Genomic DNA, 24,160 nt, shown 5'->3' with positions numbered 1-24,160 from the left:
CCTAGCAGCATGTAAAAACAAGCAGTACTGCCCATAACAGAAGTATGGAGATGATAACAAAGAATTCAGATGCCACAAAACATGGTTATTTTTATAGGCTTGGTTCTTAATTCCTGCCATTTTTTTATGCTTCAAGAATATAACAAAGACAAAGTGAACAGACAGAGATTAATGCAAGAAAAGTGGCTCTTTCCCAAACATTCCGCCTTTTTATCCTGCTGTCTAGAAAACGAATTGAGGTTTCAGAAACTAGCAGTGGTTTTGCATTTTTCTTCATTAGGAAGTGTATTTGTAAACAAGCCCCAAATTTTTGCCATTCATGATTCCTGGCCACGGGGTAAGATTCTTCCGTGGCACAATCTTCAATGTATGTAAGCCAGAGGATCATTTCTTATCCTGAGCACAGGACGTGGTTAAGACTCAGCTGAAACCACCCCTCCCACACTCTCCACTTCAACAACAGCAGCTCATTATCAGAAGCACGTTGCAAAGGGCGGTGCAGGCACAAAAATCAATCTGATTGCCTGTATAGCTCTGCAAAATCATTCCAAGGGAGGGGAAAAAATGTTGGAGAGTAAGAAGAAAAGGGCTTGGAGGGTGGAAAAGAGCAGGAATGAGGACATAAAGCCTCGCAGGTCCATAAGGACTAAGGTTTAATGGCTGAGTGCTTGTTTTGAACTGTGACCTGAGGTTTGGCTGGGCACTAACAGTGGCATGCCTCATCAGCCACTGTCATAGCCACCCCAGGGTATACCTCCAGCAGGGAGTCAGCTCCGTATCCTGAATTCTCAACTACCAGCTAGCTACCCACTGTCTCCTCCGCACGCACTGCTGAGACCCTGCCAAGAAATCAGCATGCAACCCAAGAAAGCATCATTTCCTCTGGAATAAAAATTAATATTACTTGTCATATTTCATGTCTGAGCTCTTTTCATGCTTTATCCTCTGGTAATGAGGGCTAAATTACTAATATTAGTAGATTTTCATGGCTATCACAGAAAGAGCTGTTACCAGAATAAATGTTTGCCTTGCTTCTGTTGGACACAGGCTTTGCTAATGCAGCTTTGCTAATTATTTCTAAATAGGCAATAATCTGCATCCCCTAGTGCTGGATAGTGGATTGGCCACGTACCTGCTATTTCCCTTATTTAAATGTTTTACAACTTTATCAACTATACTAATTACACTCTGAGCACTGTTTAAAATTTTCTGATAATAGAGATACAATGATGCACCAGAGGATGTGTATTTATGCCATAATTGTGCCTCTGTTCCTACGATGCAGTCTCCAATTAGCTGTCTATGGTGGCACAAGCAGCTGCCTGATATTCTAAAGCATTGAAACATCTGCACGGCGGATGATACGCTCACATGGATTTTTTTTAAGCCTAGAAATTTACACCCAAGTGAGTGCAGACAAATAGGAGCCTGTCATGTGTAGGGATGATTAGAAATCCTCACCATGGCAACATTGGAGCAGCCATGTCACAGAGTGAGGGGACACATGTCTATATGAAGGCGCTAAAAACATTTGCCATTTTTTTTAGCTTCAGTCTTCCAAACTTTCCTCCCTCCCCATTTCTCTTTTTCATATTCTTCTCTTTGCATCTAAAGCCAACCAAAACAGCAGGTGAAAAGGCCAAAGTCTGCAGCCATGCAAGGCATATGACACACAGGATTCAGTGTTAGGAAAAACAGTGAGCAATCAGAAATGCTAGACCCAGGAAATGTGCAGGGCCAGGAATGAGTGAATGAGTGTGTGTGTGTGTGTGTGTGTGTGTGTGTGTGTGTGTGTTTGCTAGAAAAATATTCTAATAATTATTACTTTTAGTGGTGGGTTGTATTAAGAGCAAGAGGCAAGATAGAAAATAAATACTAGACAGCATAAAACAGTTGAGGTACCTTAGTCTAAAGATGACACCTAATTTAAAATTTCCTTTTAAGCCTCATTAACAGTTACAATTTCTGCATGAACAGTTGCCTAGCACACATTAGTGAGAGTAGCAAAGGCACACAAATGTCTTCTAGTCTGATATTGAATATATTTCTTAATGGCTGCTTCTTTGATAAGCCTGCTTATATGAGGACACTGCATGGATGTGTTTAGCCACATCTAAAAAGGAGTGTAAAACCCTATAAAGAAATATTTGGGAAATACAAAAACACGTTATTTTGTTTCCTAGGACTGTATTGATTTGTATATTTTATTAATTATACTTGTTTAGAAATAACATTGCTCCTTGTCTAGATTTGACTACACAGGTTTCAAAGATGAATCTTATAGTTTTATATGTTTTGCTTTACATGTTGTCTTAATTTCTAGATGAAAATACTCAAGTTTAAGTTATTAATTTTAAATTATTCTTCCAAATAATTATTTTATCATATGATCGAGACAACACTTCACAATTAATAACAAAGACATATTTAAAAGTATTTACTTAGCAGAGAGCTAAGAGGTTAAGGGAGCCACTAGTAGTGAAATAATTAGAGAGAAAATGCTTTAATATAGAGTCATTATAGGTAGGAGCAAAAATGTAACATATGTGCTAAATTATAAGAGTACCGCAAGAAAGGTGAATTGCATGAAGGGTCAAATCTAATAAGTTAAAATCAATTCGTGTTCTGTGTCTACAGCCCCATTGGTAATATGCTAGGCTGTTCTTACCTGTGTAACATAGCATCACTTTGGACTGCTACCTCAGAACTTCTTAGATGTCATTGTAAAGTCAAGATTGTTCTATTATCACTGAACTTCTCTTGGGAATAACAAAAGTATACATTTAAAAAAATTATTTCTTTCAATCCTTTGAAAAATGCTCTAATTAAAAGGAATATTTAAGAACGTGTTGAATATGTATATATTCATATATGTCTATACATATACATACATAAAGACTGGCAATTTTTTCAAAATAGTTCCATAAAACTAGATACCTATGATACAATCTCAAAATTGGATTTGGGTGTTTTAGAAATAGGGATGTGTAATTCTCAATACATTTAAAATCACTTCATGCAATTCTAGTAACAATTTTAAGAAAAGGATCATTTTGAATTAAAGGACTATATTAGCCTTATTTAGATTAATGGAAGATAATCCTAAATTCACTTATTCTAATTTCCCAACACCCTAGACCATTTGGTACATGAAGATCAATATTTCCGTCAGCCCCCTCAGGCTCCTGGCTTTTATCAGATCATGCACTAAGGCACCTTATAGTGTTTACCAATGAAATCATATGATGTTATGCTAACAGTGAAAAATGCTTTCCCTCTATTTAACACTTCAATATCACGAGAATTAGTTATTTATTCAGTTCCAAAAGAGAAACTGAGACTTGCCTTTTGCCTCTGTATCCTGCAAATAAATTCTGAGTGCAGTTGGATAGTGGCTACATAAACAATTCTTGTCATGACTCTGGTCTCATCGTCCCTCAGCATACCATATTTTGTACAAGCCTTATATTAGAGAAGTATGATACTGAAGATCTACTATCCACCACATCTGTCAGCATAAGGACAGAGTTTATCTGATAAACAAGTCATTTTTGGAAACTGCAGATGCTCCCACTGTGAAGTATTAAATGTGGCCCCGCTTAGATACATAGAATGGGGTTCCGGTCGACTGAATGCAGGCTGATAAGCTCTGCACAGCTCAGAATGCTGTTTGCCCACATACTAATGTTAAACAAAAGAACCGCAGACTGCAGAGAAAGGATGCGGGTTAGACCAGTAAATTGCTTAAACCCTTAGGCAGCCTTCTGAAAAGAAAAGGCATGAAAGAAGCTGATATGAGCTTTTATGCAGAATTGTTCTGTTTATTATCCCTGTTAAGGAAATGAAGGCAAGTGTCTTGTTAAACTATATATTCCCACTAAGATAAGAGGACTGACTCTCTCTTCTTTTCCTTGGCAATAGGCATTGACAGCCTTCAGATGATGAAAGTGGAAGATTATATCTGCAGGCTCAAGATTCTATCTGCTCAAGATTTATTCCCAAAGATACTCACCCACCTAATCTTAAAGGTCCTTGCAGAGCACAGGGATCACTGCTGTAGCAAAGAGCAGGGCTGAGGCAGAGCTGGATACTGAGGTAGTGCCCTCAGCCACCTTCTGTTTCCACAGTTCTTGTGGAAAGACCTACAGGAATCACACAAGTTTCTTCTGAGCCTAGGGCAGCACTGATAGCATTTGTTCACACAAATGGGACAATTTTTTGTTTTGTTTTTAAGATTGCAGATTTCTTCTCCTCCCATTCTTTTCTAGGGTGAATAGTTAACTTAACGAGGAACCTTATGTAACTTGGTAAACTTAAATTATGTTATGTTAATCTTTTGGGAAATAAAACTATTTTCAACAACATATGTATATTTCATTTTAGAAACTCTCCCCAAAGAATTTTATTTGAGATCAAGGAAATTTTTAAAGCACAAATATGGAAATGAGAGAAATATTCTTTTACTTTTCAAATTCTATGCAACTTAGATTCATTTTCAGCTATTATCACAAAGCCCTTCACCAATATGTCATAAAAATTATGTATATATTTTTGAGGAGTAAAAATTTCTCTTGACATTGAGTAAAAATAACAACCTAAATAATAATAATAACAACAACACTACTATGTTCTGACCCTAAACTTAATTGGATAGTACTAAGGAGGTACAATTAGATCAAAGAAATTATTTTCCATTGAATTTTGGTATAAATTCATGAAATGGTGTAGACTCAACTTGAATCCTTAGGGACTATCTTAATTAAAATACCTTTTTGGGGCTGGGGATGTGGCTCAAGCGGTAGCATGCTCGCCTGGCATGCGTGCGGCCCGGGTTCGATCTTCAGCACCACATACAAACAAAGATGTTGTGTCCGCCGAGAACTTAAAAAATCAATATTAAAAATTCTCTCTCTCTCTCTCTCTCTCTCTCTCTCTCTCACACACACACACACACACACACACACACACTCTCTCTCTCTCTCTCTCTCTCTCTCTCTCTCTCTCTCTTTCTCTCTCTCCTCTCTCACTCTCTCTTTAAAAAAAATACCTTTTTGCCTATTAATATCCCATACTCATTTCAAACATGTTGTGGGAGGAAATTTATATTGTTATCAAATATTTTAAATGAACAAACCATAGTGCAGAGAAGTTGATGAACATCAATTAATGCTTTAATTAATTAATAAGAGAAATTCTTTCCATTCTGTTTTTGACTTTTCACTATCTTTTGCATTTTGAAAGGTGATTTCAGTCCTTGAGGGAAAGTTTTAAAGATTATTTTTGATGTATTTCCCAATAATGGTTTGCAAAAACACTTTCCAAAAGTTGGTTCACAAAACCACACTACCTAAATATGACCCATGATGCAATGTGAAAGACTTACATGTTGATGTATTATTATTATTATTATTATTATTATTATTATTATTATTTCTAATAAAGAATTCTTCTCAGTCTGGCTCTTTCATATTAAATTGCTGAAGTGTTCATGAATTGTGTAAACATTAATTATTACTTTGTTAATTATGTAAACCCAGTCATATTTTAAAAAGAATGAAAAAAAACATATTAAAGTAGTCAACAAAATGTAAATAGAAAAATAAAATAACAAAAGTAACTGAGGCACAGTTCGGTAATTTTCTGTTGATACTAAGATATTTTACCAAAACATTTCCAGAATAGGAATAAAATGAGAGACTTCTTTTAGATTTTAAAGTTTGTACATGGATTGCATTTACTTAATATATTCTTGAGGCACTTAGAGTCAGTAATACTTGCATATTTAGCATACCTCCCATTTGTTATTTGTGTGTCCTCTTAACCTACTCCAGTTTTCCTCATCTGTTTCCCTATCTATCAAATCTTAATACTTCACCTATAAGGTTGATGGCTTATAATGTTGGTTGGTTAATATGATTAATACATTCATCCTTAATGTCAGCAATTAAAATAATGAGGATTTTGTATTGAATTAACTTGATACTTTTTAATTTAGAATTCTTGAACACAAAAATAAATAATCACTCCTGTGTACCTACCAACCCTGATCATTTTTTGAAGTGAAAAGTTAAAAAGTCTTAACGTAGAAAAGATACATAGAGTTTTCTTGATATTTGGGCACTAGCCTGAGTTTCTCTTCAGAAGGAAATCCTATTCCTCAATGTCTCCCTCTGCAGAATAAGAATGGATTTACTGCCAAGCAATGACCCGCTCTGTCATACTTCCAATATTGGGCAGCCTCACTTTTTTAAAAGTCCATTACTTTGGCTTATGGGTTTATCATTCAAATGTGAAACTTTGTGAATAAAAGGAGGCACAGTTGACAATCATTATGACAATGGGAACAAATCTCATTTATCTCTTGCAAATAGGAATTCCTTTTCCATCTATTAGATATTACCTGATTAGTGAGCAATTTCTTTTAATTATTACATGACATCAATAACTTGTGAAATATTTCCCCCTTAACCTCATGATTTTCACCTGAGTGATGTAGAAATTCTATTATTAAAAAAGAGTTAAAGTAACTATTAAGGAATTGCCTAAACTAAAGGATATATTTGTTATACAGAAATTATGTTATGTGATAGTAGTTTTTAAATCAGGTATCTGTAAAGTTTTGCCTTAATTAATTTATTAATAGTAATACAATTATTCAAAGGAGTTCACTGAATTAAACTCAAAGGAAAACACTCACTTACTTTTAGACAATTTCAAAACAATGTAAAAGTCTGACATTAGTACTTATTGATTTTTGCCTTAATTTTAAAATGCTAGTCATTATAGACTATTGATGAGGCTCTTGTTTTTTATCTCTTTGGTGATGCCTACATTGTCTCCAACTTATCCAGAGATCCTAAGCAAAGTGATATGAAATTCTGTTGCCTTAGGGATGTTTACCATTCTGGTGTGAGGAGATGAACAGAATCAACTCATGAGAACCAGAGAAGCTTTCTTGTTGAGTACAGGATCATCTTGCCATCAAATGTGACCTGTCATGGTCCACAGCAGTTGATATATGTGATATAGTTACTAAGGCTAAACTCTTGATCAATATTTCAGATTTCAAAAGCGATTGCAACAAAGTAGACTCTGGATTATGAGGGAGCTGAATGCACAAAGGCAATGGAAGGACAAATCAGGCAGGACTGCCTGCATTTTGTATGTCAAAGAACAGAGTACATGATGCCTGATCTATAAATGCTGCAGTACCGAGGAAGGCAGTAGTCTGTGGATAATTTGGTGAACCAAAAATGTTAAACATTACAAGTTAATTATTAGTAAGAAGAAAGAAAAGAGGAGCATGGGCATACACAGTTCTGTAAACCCTAGTTATTCTACCCAGGCCTGTGACTAGCTCAGACCTCACCTAAGCATCCATTAACATGATAATGCCCATTAATCCCACCAAACACAACTCATCTGTCATCTTCAGTGGCAACCTATCTGTGTGCATGGTGAAGGGGGAAATTCACAGTTTTACCTGTTGAGGGACTAGCTTCAGAGGAAGGCTGATTTTTCCCTCATTCTTTGCTAGGAAAGCACTCATTTGTTTGCATTTATTGAAGCACCTATTTACTTTTCAGCTTTCATCATCTCACCAAAATCTTAAGCAAAAGCTAAGCAGAGAATGGATAAAATGGCAATAAAAACATCTCAGAACAATCCAAATGAAGGCTAATTTAGTTTTCCCTCAAAGTTTTTGATATTATTTATTTTTATTTCTTGGCTGATTTCAGAAATGTTTCCTATCATTGTACTATTTTTATATTGTTAAGTGTTTTTCATTAAGGGGCTATGCTCTGCTATATTGCTTTTAACTAACTGACATAAAAGGGTAAAAGTAGGGTATGAGTTTATTAACACATATTACTGTCTGTTGTGTAAACAAGATGGAGAAGATACCACTTCAGAGAAGAATAAAAGTGGCTTAATTTATTTTCTCACTAATTATTAAAGACAAGCACAATTATATTTCACCTTGCCACAAAACCTTGCCCAGTGGCTAAATAGTGTGTTATTTACAGTACATGTATTCTGAAAAGACTTACCTGTGTATAATAAGTACAAATTCCCTTCCAGTGCAAATCTACAAAAATATTTGAAGCACTAGCAAAAGAAATACTATCAAAATGTTTTGAGAGTAAACCAAATATTTCATTCAGTCATTTTAGTGGGAGATCATGACTGGCTAGTTGACTTAACAATTCACTTTTCAACTGGTTATATTGGAATAATGAGGCAATGACTTGCTATATTTAAGGCACTATTCAAACAACCACTTGAAAAAAGAAAAAAAAGCCATCATCAAGTAACCAATCTGATTGATTTTTTCAGCAAAATGATCTGTCACTTAACTAAACCAATTAGAAAGTTTATTTAACAATTCATATTGTTCTGCTCGGTTGCCACTGAGCATTTTTAATACCTAAAATGTAATGTCAAGTATCGTTTATTTTCACATTGATCATCCAGCACATTTTAAGGTATGTTCTGTGGGATGTTAAAAGGCTTTACATGAAAGTGTTCAGTCACAAAATAAGTTTGGTGACTTATTATTTGGTGACTTAAAATGGACTCTATAAAATTAATCAGGTTAATTCTCAATAGATCCTGATGAATTTTCTCTATCTCTATGTAGGAAACAGAGGAGGAAAACATTTTACATTTTAAACTGCTTATTCACCTGTAAAAAAAGGAAAAAAAACAGGACCTCACATGGACAAAGCAGTTAGGAGTGACAGGCACAGAACAAGTACTTAATCAAAATTAGTTAATATTATTATCAGATACAGTTTTATAAACATATTCAGCAAAGTACTTGTGCCCAAATAATATTACTTGAAATTAAATTTGCAGAATTAATTCTGGGAAGCACTATCCTGTACTAAAACTCAAATATTTCCATTGTTAGAAGTATGTATCAGATAGAAGATAGCTACAACTAACACACCCTCAATATAGAGAGTTTAATAGCATGAATCAAAAAACAGTACATTTTAAAGAAAGACTTAAAATCAAGTAAGTGCATTGAGAGAAAAGAGGATTTAACTATAAAACTTGTTACTTGAGAAACTTCCTTTTTTTATAACTGGTACTAAACATTCATTACTACTTATCCATCACACCTGGAAAATGACCATATGTTAGAAAGCTAGTAAGGCAAACACTACTATTTAGTTTTTGTTTTCTTTTGTTTTCCATTCAAGATGCTACTAATGGAAATGACATAAAAATCTGTTTATGGAAGCAATTCTGAAAAAGAACATCTATGTAAATAGAGCATGAAGGAGGCATGAAAGAATCTAGCAAGCTCCATTTGGGTCTTTAGACCTAATAGCCCAGATTTGGCCCTCAAATGTGCATGCATGCACGAGGTGATACTGAATTTGAACGAAGCTGTGCAAACAGTCCAAAAGCAAAATGAGTCCATTGTTTGATGCCTAAAGAGTTGGAACTGCAATTTCCATGTGAGATAGTCATAGAAAATCTGCTCAGGCAAAGAGAAAATGTCCTGTTTCATCCTCACTGAGAACAGAATGACATTTTAAGAGAAAGAGATGTTTAGTCTTTAAGTTCATTTTTTCCTTAGGGCACTAATAACCAGATTTCTTTTCAAATTTATTTAAACTAATTAAAAGTAAATTTAGTAAAATAAAACACATTTCATTTGATCACTTACAGATACGGGCATATTCGTGATCTATCAAAGTCAGTGAAAGGTTTAAAACTTGTATGTGTGCATGAAAATTCAGCTCCACCAAAGTGAACCAAGTGCATTTGCTTGAATATGCAATGATGAAATCACTAAAATAAATGTATTTGCTGCACTCAATTAAACATTGTATTGTACATGTGTGTTTATTCAATTGTGTGACGATACAGTGATTGAAACACACACACTTGTCGTATTTGTCTCAAAATGTAGTGCATTTATTTAAATGTACAATCAACCACAAGCTTCTGCTTTTAGTTTCTTCTTTGTAATTTTAGAGCATACCAAGTATTGACCATTATGTGTATATTGTGACATGGTGAAGAACTTTAAATGCACATTAAATAAAGCAATATACAATTAAAATTTCAGAGAAAGAAACAATGCACATAATAGGTGTAAATGGACAACTTCTGTCAATTCTAATATATGTAAGGTCAGAGTTTTATGTACTGAATTATTCCTATTGATAGAGGGCTGCATGTATGGTGCAGCAATTAATATGTATTTCATAATAATTAACAAAACAATGTAAAAAGTATTTAAATGTATGTTAAAATATTTACTTATTGACTTCATATTTGTATATAGCTTTATTGAGTACTAATTCTACTTTAGTTATTTTAAACATACTTATTATTGTTTTCATCAGATTTTTCTATCTTCTGGATTTGTTGTTACTTTTATCCTTTCACTTGTCATGTCAATGAATTCTCACTTAGGGGATTGTACATCATATTTTTATAATTTTAAAGACTGACCACATTTTTAAGAGGCAATTATCTATGCCTATTCTATGTAGACTACATTGAAAAAATGTCCCTCCAGAGCAACTTTTTTCCTTCCCAATGTTCTAACCTGAGACCCATTTATCTTAATTAAAATTTCTAAATTTGGCCTACTGCAAGTCATGGGTTTCATACTCTACAGGAGCATTTTTATCTCCATTTAGGGTTAAGGCAGAACAACAAAGCAAAATAAAAAGTGCCTTGCCCATCTCTAGTCTTTGTCCATGCTCTTCTCTTTACCTTAAAGTAAAGTACGTTAAGCATTTTCTTCCATGCTTGACATGACCAATTCTTCTCATTTTTTAGATCTCAACTCAATTCTCACCTCTTTAAAGGAACTACCCCTAAAGACATATTATTTTTTTAATGTTTATTTTTTTTAGTTTTAGGTGGACACAATATCTTTATTTTTAAGTGGTGCTGAGGATCGAACCCAGTGCCTCACACATGCCAGGCCAGAATGCTACGACTTGAGCCACATCCCGAGCCCCATCATTATTTTTTTAAAAAGTTGTATATATTCATTCAGGTAACATCTATGGATTGCCCACTATATTCCAGGTACTGAGAATATAAAAAAGACTGGATCAGGTCCATCCACTCTACCTGTGTAGTTGACAACCTAACAATGTGACTCCTCCATATTTTGTCTCTATTATATTCCTTCAATAGCACAGGTGTGATTTGCAATTGCAATGTTTTTAATTACTTATATTTTATTCTTTGTTTTTCTCTCTTACTTCAAGTTTCTGAAGACACTTTTGCTCACCTATATTTTCTGCAAAACCCAGAACAGTTACTGGAACATAGTAGGCAGTCACAAAATAACAGGAGAATTAGTTAAGAGAAGAACAAAGGCATTTAGTTTTTACAATAACCCAAAGTAACCATTACTGTGCAGTTAAAAACACAGAAGTTGAATGTCGACAATGGCATATCCAAACTATGTAGCTGCTCAATTATAGGATGAGAGATTAATACTAAGTCTGTTTAATAATTCCAGTACACCGTCTTATTACTGCTATTCTGAATCATTTCATTATGCACTTGTGAGAAGCAGAAATACTTATGAGAGTCAAATTCAAATTCATAAAAGTTACTTAACTGCTCTCATTTCAGTAGGGGTTGTGGAAGATGATAGAAACACCTAACTCAGACTACAAATATTAAATAAGATGATAAAAATAAAGTTCTTAGAAAAATAAGAATATTATAACTGTTGTAGTGAATATTATTATTACCTAGGAGCAAAGACTATAATTGTCAGAAATATTTCTCTAGAAGTTCCATTACAGTCATTTTGATAAAATCTACTGTCTATTTCATATACTTCTTTTTACCTATAATAACAAATATATCTGGGTCATACCTCCAAAGGCTGTAAATCCATATGTGGTGGGTGGTTAGATAAATGAAGATATAAAGGAAGAAGGAAGTAATTCATTCCTTTTCCAAAGAAATATTGGATTTCAACAAGTAAACTGAAACTAAAACAATATGTTTCAAGTTATCAAGAAAGTATAGTCTTTCAAAGTGCTTTTAAATACAAGAGTGGTATGCTTCTGAGGGCACAGAAACTGCAGGGATCAGAACAGTCCAGAATTTATTCTATACTTTCCCCTTAACTCTCTTACTATAAAATAATATTGCTAGTTTACAAAAATATACTACATTGATACATGAAGATTATATCTGGCAAGGCCATTGTCATCACTGAAGATGGATTGTTATAATTGAGTTTTTTACACTTTAAAATATTATGCACTTGGAAATTATTATTACCTTTAGCAATAACAGACAACAAGCTCCTGATAAGGAAAATAGGAAAAGGCCTGTTTTAGTTATTACTCCATTCACATATATTGGAAAGTTCAAACATTTTTTTCCTATAAGACTCACAAAAAAGTTTTTTTCTTTATTCCCTTTTAGAAAACTCAGTTACTCAGAATTTTTTCTTTGTTTGTTTGTCTGCTTTTTTTTTCTAATCCTAGCTAGAGGAGGGAATTGAACAAGGTGGTGGGAGGCTCAAGAGAAGGGAGACTGGACACTTGAAAAAACAGCCTCTTACCAAGAATGAGCTAGAGAGCTCTGGAGACTCACACCTCACCCAGCCATTCACCAAACCACAAACAGGGCAGAGTGTCCTCCCATTTTCCATGGTGGGTTTACTGTGCACTCTTTGAGGAATAAATATATCTGCTCCTGTACCAAGGACAACTACTTGCCCTTCAGAAGTTGGGCTGTCAAACTCAGGAGGACCCATAAAAAGTTGAGACCTGCCTTTCTTACAGATGGGCAGCCCAGGATAAAAATGACCACACTTGGAATCTTACTTCTATCAGAACAATGAACTTCACAGCTGACTTGAGATGCTTTATTAATGAAAGCTGTTGGACATTTGGCCACCCTCAATCTTACCCTATCCAGATGTCTACTATCTGGGTATGATTTTTGCCAGATTGTGCCTCTATCATACTATCTATCTATCTATCTATCTATCTATCTATCTATCTATCTATCTATCTATCTATCTTTCTATCTATCTATAGTACATATACACTAATACACATATAATACACATATTAATAGCACTACTCTCTGCCTGGACTGCTTCTGCTCAGTCCCTGATGACCTGCATAATGATATCTCCCTAGTTTGTCAGAGAGTCCTAATTTCCACCTATTAACCCTATATGTTCCCCACAAATCCCCTTTCTCGCTCAAAGGAGTCCTGGTTTTGACCATAAATTATATGATCTCAAATGAGTTCTGGTTTTGATCATAAATTATATGCTCATAGTGTTGTACTATGACTATTAGGGATCTGCCTTCATATTCACTCAAAAGAGAAATATATCAATCTTCAGGTAGATAAATCAATCACTGTTTCAGGCTATCCAGGAAAAGTATCAATGATTAAAAAAAACAGTAATTTGACTCCTAATGCCATAGCATTTATCAGTAGCTGATTCATTTTATGTCCCCTGCTTTTTTATTATCTGTCTTCCTAACTAGAATGTAACTTCCATTAGGGCAGGGATTTTTCTATTCTGTACATGGCTATATCTTTAGCGCTCAATGGTTATCAATAAGTCCTTTTTGGCTAAATAAGTGAGTGAAAAAAAATCTAAGAACTAATACAGCAGAGTTTGAGTCTTACCATGATCCCAAATTCTTCTAACATCTTTACATGTACTGTATTTCTCATTCATAGCAACAACCCCATAATTTAAATATTACTTATAAGATACATAAAATGAGGGAAAGCAAAAATAAATACATCAGTTAAACTCCCACAGCCAGAATGCACTGGGCCCAAGATACAGGCTTTTAATGCTGCCATTGAACCTCACACCCTTCATATTTTTTTAATGCTTTGAAATACTATGTGGTGACAAAAATAGAGACACCATGTTTTGTTGTAGCAGATTTAAGGAAAATCAGGCTTAGATAAAATTAAATATTTCCAATTTCTGACAAGGTATATTTTGATTTTTTTAAAAACAATAAACTGAAAACTTGTCATGCTTCCAAGCCAAGAGAGTAGTTAATGAAAAAGCATATGCCTCATTTCAGTATTTCTCTAAGATGGTTAAAATAGCTAACACTAAATCAAGCAGTGCTGACTGCAGTCTCACCATCTTGCCAGTAGACAGTAGAAGGAACTGTTAGTACATTTAGTAGCAAGGTGCACACAGGCTATTGGTGAAGGGGGGAAGCGACCAACTACAGCATATATAGTGCTTGGATCTCTCAATTCTAAACATTATGCCACTTTATTATGAATTCTATCCTGCCAACACCTTCTAGTCAATGCAGAATGATATCTCTAAAAGATTGGTTTTGCATGATAAATAATTTAGCATTTCTTTTTTTTTCTTGAGTTTCTTTACTGAAACGTCATTGTCATTCATATGAAGTTTAAGTTACCTGTCCAAGTCCCCAAGGATTTTCACCATTCCCCTCTTTTCTTTTTCTCTCCAGTCATTCCTCCTTTGACCTCTTCACCTCCTTCTCACAATTTAAACCATCTGGAACAATTTTCTTATTTTCTTTTGACAAGTGTCATATCTTACTTAAGACTTTCCTTAAAACTCTTCTCTTCTAAAGATGTAATTTAAAGCTTCCTTGTGAGCCTTTTGGTTGTGACATCTTCCAGCTCAATGATAACCAAGGGTGGAGGCCCCTGGTCTATTGTCTAGAAAATTTACTCTGCTGCATCACTACCCTAGGTGTTTCTCCCTATTAAAAGTGCCTGATACCTCAAAAAGAATTACTTTCTGGATAAAGGTTAGGTGCTACTATAGTCCACCATGAGAACCACCAAATTTCTCATTGGGTGTAAGTAAAGGAAACAACAATTCTACCTTCAAAAATCAGCAGCATGCAGAGTGATCTGAATACATAGTTTACAAATATGTCTGTCCTATGTGGCTCTTTATGCATCAGGGAAAAAAATCTCATTGAGATGATTCAAATCAGAGAGAACAAAAGCCTAAAAAAATATGGTCTAATGTAAATGAGAAGGGTTCCGTGGCCACATAATTTTGAAAAAATGATATACACACATTTCCCACCTTGGAAATACATAATAAACATTAACAGAATACATTTTTAAATACCTGACTAAAAAAAACCCTCTACTATGATTTTACTTAGTATTTCCCAAATGTGTTCCAATCACAGACCTCTTCTTTTAATCAATATAGGACATAGTTACCTGGCAAAACTAGTACCTCTATAGAATACCACTTAGGAAATATTGGCTCAAAGTTAAAGCTAGGAAAAGGGTTATAAAATAAATCAAGTCAAACCTATTCATCTTATTGATAAGTAAACTTATAATGTGTTGAAAATCCAAGAAACGTCAAATACTTTAATTTCCTCATCAACTTCATTCTAAATTTCTCTATGCCAATTCATCTTCCTTTAATGCATACTTGAGTTACTTTTTATTATCCAGAGCCCATCATTTTAAGTCATGGTCAAATATCTTAAAAATACCTCATTGATAAAGGCTAAAATACACTTTCCTTAGAATGGCCTTCTAGGATATTTATTGTAAACAAAACATGTAATTTCATTGTCATCTATCACTATTCCTTGTAAATATGCCCAATGTGTGCCTAGCAAAGGGTACTGCTGCTTCCCAATGGCATTCAGTGCTCTCCCACCTCTGGGGATTCTGCTTATCTCTGCTTACCCAATACTAGCCATTCTCTGAGGGTCATCAATCATACTTTCTCCATAATGACTTCTAAAACTCCTTTGTTTGAATTCTATATTTTGTCATATTTCCAAATTGCAACTTACCAATACTTTAACGTATTAGACTTTTTAGTGCATCCAAGGACCTGAGACAGGGAAGTTCCTCAAGGGTAGGGTCTATATTTTATTCATTCTAGGATCCTGCTGCATGAAGCAGGTTCATAATAAATGTTTATAGAGCTGTGTGACTTGGTCCACAGTCCAAAGGAGTTTTGTCCTCTCTCCTTTACACACATAGTAAAGGAGAGAGGACAAAACCCTAAGACCTTCTAAGATTGGTGTTGTTGTTAATAAAACAGTAGAAGAAATGAGAATATGTGTTTTGGACCAACACTTGACTTTCAGGTTTTCATAGGAACAATAAGCTACTTATCTATTGCACTGAAATGACATTTTAAGGATAAAAAATGATGATATGTGAAATTACTATGTAACCAAAAAGTATTATTTTTGGAATCATAAAGTAAAAGAACAGTGGAAATTATTGTTTCTATAAAGTAATATTTTTCTTTAAGTAATATTAGAATGATACAGCATAAGGCTTTGAGATAGATTGGGTTTTCCTTGAAGGAGATATTGAAACCCAATCTAATTCTATAACCACTGTTAACTCTATCAGTCTCTGTTTATTCTTCTGTAAAATGTCAAATGACATTTATTGAACACTGAGCCATAACCATGTATTAGTATTGTGCAGTTAACTGATGCTTAGCATATATAATCTAATAATTTTCACAATAAGCACATGAGGTAGATATTATTCCTGTCTTACATGTGAGGAAACTGAGACTCAGAAATCATTCAAATGAATTGACTAAAGAAGACTGGTGGAAGGGAAAGGGAGGGAGAGGGGATTAGCAAGGATGGTGGAATGTGATGAACATCATTATCCAAAGTACATGTATGAAGACATGAATTGGGTGTCAACATACTTTATATACAAACAGAGATATGAAAAATTGTGATATATATGTGTAATAAGATTTTTAATGCAAAAAACCCCAAAGTACATGTAAAGACATGAATTGGTATGAATATACTTTAAATAAAAAGATATGAAAAATTGTACTCTGTATGTGTAATAGGAATTGTAATGCATTCCACTGTCATGTATTTTAAAAAAATGAAATCAATTACAAAAAATGATACAGAGTTAGTTACTATGAGGTAGAGGCAGTGTTCAAACATACTTTGTCATAGGTAAAGTAAATTATGTTTCTGTCTTCCTTACCCCAGAAGTAATGGTAAGAATTAAATAAAATGATGAATGTGAAATCACCTGATACAGTGCATATTACACTAGATTTGCCCCACAAATTTCTCTTTTGTATTTTTTTCTCTGCTCATGGATTAAAGAGAATTACACCAAATAGAGAGTGAGAAGACCTAGATTTCAGGAAGAATTTTAGTACCAAGAGGGGTTCTTTCATATGGCTATGAAAGAGCTTTAAAAGTTCAAATGCCCTCATAAATATAAAATTCGTTTCTCATTAAATGGAAAATCACTATAGTATGTACTTGCTTGCTTGGCATTCTCAGACGAGGATTCTAAAGCAATAAGTACCATTTTCTGTTGAGGACTCAACTCCACATGCATCTATTTAAATGTATCTCTAAGAAAACTAAATAAAATTAGAAAATATATTATCTTGACTTTTTTTTCCTTGCCAACACAGGTAAATAGCCTAAGGACTGAATTAAGCCTAGTCATGTGATCTCTAATTGCCTCCCAGAGAGTTGTATCTGAGTATCTAATGATATTATTAAGTTGGATGTCACAAGAAGCTATCCTGTCTTTAATTCTCTGTCAATGACTTCTAGAAATTTTCTGTAATTTGAACTTGAATTATCTGATCTTTGAATTCACATTTAGAAATTCAAAGAAATGTACACAAATTGAAAGATTATTTGCTCTATTTTCTGGATAGTTATATATCTTAGTAGCATCTTTTCTCTATTCTTCAAAACACACAAGCATATGCACACACACACACACACAGCATGTGTGATCAAAGAAATGCCAAAAATATGCAGATGTAATGTAAAAAGCTCAGTCAATCATCTCAATGTTTAAAAAATATCCAGATGTTTGATTTAATGTAGAGAAACCATCTGGCAATCAGCTTTATTTTCTGCTTTCCATCCAGCTGTTGAGAACTGTGGAAGGACAGCCTAGTTCTATGCTTAAAGGTAAGCAAAGAAAATGATGTCATATATGTATTGCTAGCCCTTCAGAAAATACTTCCAATTCAAGAGGATCTAGGCACAATTAATGTTTTTGAAAGAGAGAAACTGAAATTTGATAAGGCAATGCTTTTTCTATTTTGAAACTTCCTATATTAAAATACCTGTCATGGATGACTCTTTATTTATTTATTGCAAGAAGTTTATTTTTAAAAAATAATATTAAAATTTGAAGTAAAAAACTGACTTCTGTCAGCAACATTTCCATATTAATACTTAGAATCAAATGTATAAGAAGAGCTGCCATAAAATTATTTTATTTCAACAGCTGATTATGAAAGTACACTACCAGAAGACAAGTAAACATTTGCAGGATAAGTATACTGCACTATACCAAGAACAACTCAGAACAAAAGATGTTGAACAAATGCTATGTTCCTCTTCCAACATCAGCAAACTTAAATGTGATGATACACCCAGATCAAGGTCTAGAAGAATAGGTAGTACAACTATCTTCAGGATTTAAATTTGTTTGGATTCTACACTGTAAAAATTTAAATAGTTCTAGGCTTAATAACAGATTTTCCCAAAATTCACATCTAAAACAATGAATAATTTTTTTCCACATACTTTATTATTCACATATCACATTATTAATTTTTAATATTATTTCCCTTAACGATAACTATATATTAAAAGGAAATACTAGGCAACATGATAAATGGTTCTTGTTCCTTAATTTCAATGCAGCAGATGTATTTTACATATTTAGAAGTCATAAGAGACATAAAAATGTCCTATAACAAAGCAGTGAACAGAGTAAAAATGAATAGATACAGCAAATACAGTGCTAATAATAAAGTAACCACAAAATCATAGTACACATACTCTTAAAAATTATTAAAGTATGCAATGAGATAAAGCAGGGGGAAATCGTGAACACAAAAAAATAAGATGCTCTGGAAAAAGCAAGGATAAAAAAAATGGGCATGAAAATTTATAGACAGTTTGAGGGTAGGTTTTCAAAGTGGCATGTGACAAAGCCAAGCACAAATCCTCTTACTTATTAATAGGATTTGTCCCTGTACCTTTTGTGACAACACATTGCTTTGAAAATATCTTCCTCTGTGAAAGGTATACTGCTTCTCTCCTTCAGTTTTACTCTTAAGAGAGTAATGTATAATCTCTTTAGGTTTCATCTTTTGTATTTCTGTGCATATGACAAATTGTTTTGAACACTCTTCATCCATACACATAAGAAGGTAAGCACTAAGGGCTTATCACTACAGGTTTAAAAATCCAGAAGATACTATTTTGCTTATTGGAAATAATTGTTTTATTAAAATAATCACTAGGCCATTGAAAATTTCCCAACTTATACATTCGTACCTTGATGCCATGATGCAACTGCTCTCAACCTTCGCAGACCTGGTGCCTCCTTTTTACAACAAATATTTTGTAACTCATTTACTATACTGAAATGAAATTCATAGATATTATAAACACTTTAAGAGCATCACTTGAGAAACCAATACAATGTCCCAGCTATGAAATAAAAAGAAAGTGTTCCATAATAAAATGGCACATATTTTGAAATGTAAATACTCAAGCACTGCTACATAATAAAGGCACGAAGAAGTCAAGTACTGATATGTGTGCAGTGAATCACTTGTAATTTGTAAATGTGTCAGCTACCAATAAAAACTAAAGCAAGATTATTGCATTCATGTAGCACAAACTACCAAGAGTTGCCATCAAAGGCCAACACTTGGTAAAGTTCAAAATAACAATTTTTTCTCAACTTATATGATAGTTTAATTTCTGGAAATTTAGCATATATTAAAGAATGTAACCAAAATTTATAGTCACATATAAGATGGAAATTGTAGATAACAATAAAGGTTTTCAACTAAATAAATGTCTGATGGGATATTCAAAAGTCCTACAAGCATGGGAAAACTTATATTTCAACTTTCCTGCAGTCTGCAAATGGCTAGCTTCCCTTGGCTCCTACCAAAAGTTTGTGGTAGCTCTGTATCTATGCCAGTTCTTCCCAAACCTAATACATAAAAATTTCCCAAACTCCCTCTACAGTGTGATACTGATTCTCCCATTGAAATCACTGCTCTAGGATTACAGGAGTGATACTGTCAGTAATGATGCCTGCATATTTTTTATTTTACTTTGCTTTGTTTTTGCTAATGTCAGGTGAGGCTTGACTTTTTACAAGTCCACAATGCAATTAACCTTGGCTTTAAACATCCTGTGGCAGGAGCACTCAACAATCTTCTCATCATAACTTTTACTTAAAAGTAAAAGGGCTTGGGCTGGGGTTATGAGTCAGTAGCAGAGTGCTTTCCTAGCATGTGTGAAGCAGTGGGTTTGATTCTCAGCACCACATAAAAATAAATAAAATAAAGGTACTGTGTCTATCTACAATTAAAAAATGAATAAGTGGTCTTAACATATGATTGGGGACATCTGAGTGAAACTGAATGAAATATTGTGCACACTAAGATTGACTACTTAAATTAAAAATAGTAAGAATAGACTTTTACCTAGGAATTACATTTCACATGCATAAGCAATTAATCCAGAAACAAAATATGTAATTTGTGAAGCAGAGGGGGAAATCAGATGCAGAAGGAATGAGGGATAGAAAAAGAAATAATGGTGCAAGCTGTTGTTCCAATGGTGGTGTGGAGGGGTGGACTTTGCTACATGACATGATATAGTCCTAGATTTATTAATCCAGTTATCCATTTATCCTTAAAACAAACCAACCATAGACATTTACCTTAGAAATATAAAGTTGCTAATTTCTGTGCAGCACAGTTTTACAGAACCATAGATTGATGGTTTCTCAAGGTATCAGTCACACTTCCATAGCATTGGCTGATATAAATATAAAAGCTTCATTTTAAAGGATAAATAAAGCCACACTATTATCTAAACAGGGTAAAATTTAACATCCTTGTGGTTTGTGGAAATTTTTGATGTGCCTGCTGGCTTTTCAATAAAAATCAATTATGCCTTAAATTCGAGCAGTAGTCAACATACTACAGACTATAAATTCAATTTCATACTCAGAAATATGGATTAGCTGAACTTGATGCCCTTTCATTGATTTCAGAAAGCAAAAGCTGATAAGGTAAATAATAGTAAGAGGCTCTCTGACACTCCACATCAAGTTCCGTATTTCCATATTATTTTTGTAAGAACTTTGCAGTCACCACAATATCCTCCTTGTGAAATATGTATGATGAATAGATATTATATGGATTGCTGATTCATCTCTCCATTCAGAATGGATATTTGGCTTTCATAAGTCAAGGAAGGAACTGCAAGGGAAAAAGAATATGCTTATTTCCCTAGGCTCAATGCAAGGTATATGTCAAACGATTGTGAATAAATCTGGTGGGTAATTAGAACTCACGATTAAACATTGAGATTCTACCTATAAATAAAAAATGGATAAACCAGGAGAACACAGAACTCATTTTTTCAATGTTCATATGTGTATATGTTTGTATTTATGTATATGTATTTTTAAACACACACACAGAGATTGAATAAAAGAAAAGCTTTTTAAAAAACTGAAAAGAAAAAAAAACTACTCATTTTGTTCATACAAAAGAGCGCCTTTAAATTGGTAAGATCTCATGGAGAGGAATATCTTGGAAGGAGAGGAAATAAATTGGCATTATGAAATCTAAGGAATAATGATTATGAGGAAGAAATTTAGAATAGTTTTAAACATAATGAAAAATCCCATCACATCTGCAAAAATTTCTTTCTTCCCTCCTTTAATGTGAACATTTAGGTTTTATAGAACTGTTCAAGTCCACACTTGGAGCATTTTATTACTTAGCCATTCTTTTTTTATTTTATTTTTTTTCAGTAAGCCTGATGCAATCAGCTTAAATCCCAAAGAGTTCTATGGAAGATTTCATACAAAGTCCAGGTCTCATCTTTCATCAGAGGAGCTCCTGCCTTCCTAACACAATTGGGCGTTGATTTGTCATATATCCATATCCTAATGGAGCAAAACTTTGGCTCTTACTTGGTCAAAAGTGTACATTCTTAAAGGGAAAAAAAAATATCTTGCAACCTTTCTAGAAGCCGGGATTTTGAGACCACAGACAAACATTTTGGTAAAAATCTATGGCCTATTTATCTCTACTACAACAACAACAACAAAATAAGTTACTTAAATTTCTCTAGAAAGTGTTAATTCATTTAAAGGTATTTATATGTCACTTATTTTACTGAAATATACGTATTTTTATTAAACGATGCTAAACATAAATCAATCAGTATACACTACTATAAAATACTGAAATGGACAGGTTTTAAAGAAACAAATTTCCAATAGTAAAAAATTTTTTTCATATATTTCATATAGTATCTGTTACTCTTATCAATTTCTAGAGAAATTGTACAGAAAAATATTAATGGAGTTCTTTTAAGTTCTTCTCATAAATAAATTGTTTATACAAGAAAATCATAAAACTACAAAAAGCATGGTACAGTCTTATTTCTGACTTTTAGGCATTCACTTGTTTGAAGAAAGTTAACAAGGATTTTCCCCTGCAACTCTTAGAAAAATCTATGTGCATGTACATTCATTTGTGAATACATTTTCTTTTCATAACAGGGAATATAGAGGGAAGCACATTCTACCAATAACTTTTCAAACTTCTTTAGTAAAAAATATCTCTAGGAATTTTATTTTTCTTATATAAATATATACTCATTCATCTGTAAAACATGAAGTTTCTGATAAATATTTACTATGTGAATGATAAAATTGTAAGTTTCAGTGTTTGGAATGAACACTATGTTGGAAACATATCTAATACAAAAATGCCACAACCAACAATTTTCATAATACGTTGTAACGTGACTATAGCATATGAGGAAAAAGGCATCATATTGTTTATAAAAAAAACAATTCTTGTAGATACACTTGGAAAACTGCAAACATTCATAAACAGTTACTCTTTGGGGATAGAGAAAAACTGCCATTAAACAGGTGTTAGAATTTAAATGACATCTAATTAGTGACTCCTTTTTGCAGCTCAGAGACAAATAAAACCTTCATTTAAAAGCATTAGTGCTATTCCTGAGGGTTTCTGGTATCATAATGTTTTGTTTTATGAAGATATTTAGTTTCTTCCAGCATTCTTGCTTATTTATACAAAATAAAACAATTGCGTTTCCAAGTTTAGCTGAGCATGAAGTCAGGGGGTGAATGAGGCCTTTCCAAACACTGTAAATACCCTCCCTCCACTTCAGCAAATCTGGGAGGCTAGATCACAGTATAATAGACAAAGGTGTATTTGAGTTTCCCTTCCATGCAGAGGTTTAGTCCTTGTATCTGTTGCCCTCAACTAAACAATAGTCATGTAAAAACAGATCTTTTTGTTACGTCAAAACCACTAACTACTTTTCCAATTGCTCTCAAGGTAAAATGTGAGACTGTCTTTATACTTCAAAAGTTATAATAGAGTGCACATCTATTGAAGACTTACTTGCTAATCCAAAGTTTATTTCAGTGTCATTTTATATAACCCTCATAGAGACAGTTTCAGGTCCAAAAATATGCACTCAATAGAATATGAACTCACGTAGAATGCAAATCTCAATCAAAAATCCAGAATGATAAAAATCATTCATTTCATAGTTTTGAGAAGGTACACAGAGTAAAATGTAATTAAATTGGCTGGGATCCTTATGATTGTATTCATTATTATTCTATGTTGTATTTGGGGAAGCATCTGTCAAAAACAGAGAGGAAACACCACAAAGCTCAAGTAGTTTATAAATATATATATATAATTGGTAAGATCTCATGCAGGGTAATATATTGGAAGGGGCCACCTAGGAAGCTGTTTTTCCAGGATTCTTCCCCTGTGCTAAGTCATTAAAGCACTCAAAGGCCACTGCAGCTATGATACAAGGAGGACCAGCTACTATTTTTCCTGGTAGCAAAATGAACTACTGGGAGACGGCGGAAACTATAGGCAGATAGGTCATGTTTGGAACAAGCAGGTGACTGAGGATGTGCCTTTGGAAACTATATCTTGTTTCTCCACACCTCTGCTTCCTGTTTTCCAGCAGCTGAGCAGCCTCTTCTGCCACATGCTCCTACCGTCATGGTATTCTGCCTCATCTCAGGCCCAAGTCAATGGAGCTAATTGATC

This window comes from Ictidomys tridecemlineatus, unplaced genomic scaffold (genome assembly GCF_052094955.1).
Source record: "Ictidomys tridecemlineatus isolate mIctTri1 unplaced genomic scaffold, mIctTri1.hap1 Scaffold_35, whole genome shotgun sequence".
In the NCBI taxonomy this organism is placed as follows: Eukaryota; Metazoa; Chordata; class Mammalia; order Rodentia; family Sciuridae; genus Ictidomys; species Ictidomys tridecemlineatus.
This window is presented reverse-complemented; position numbering follows the sequence as displayed.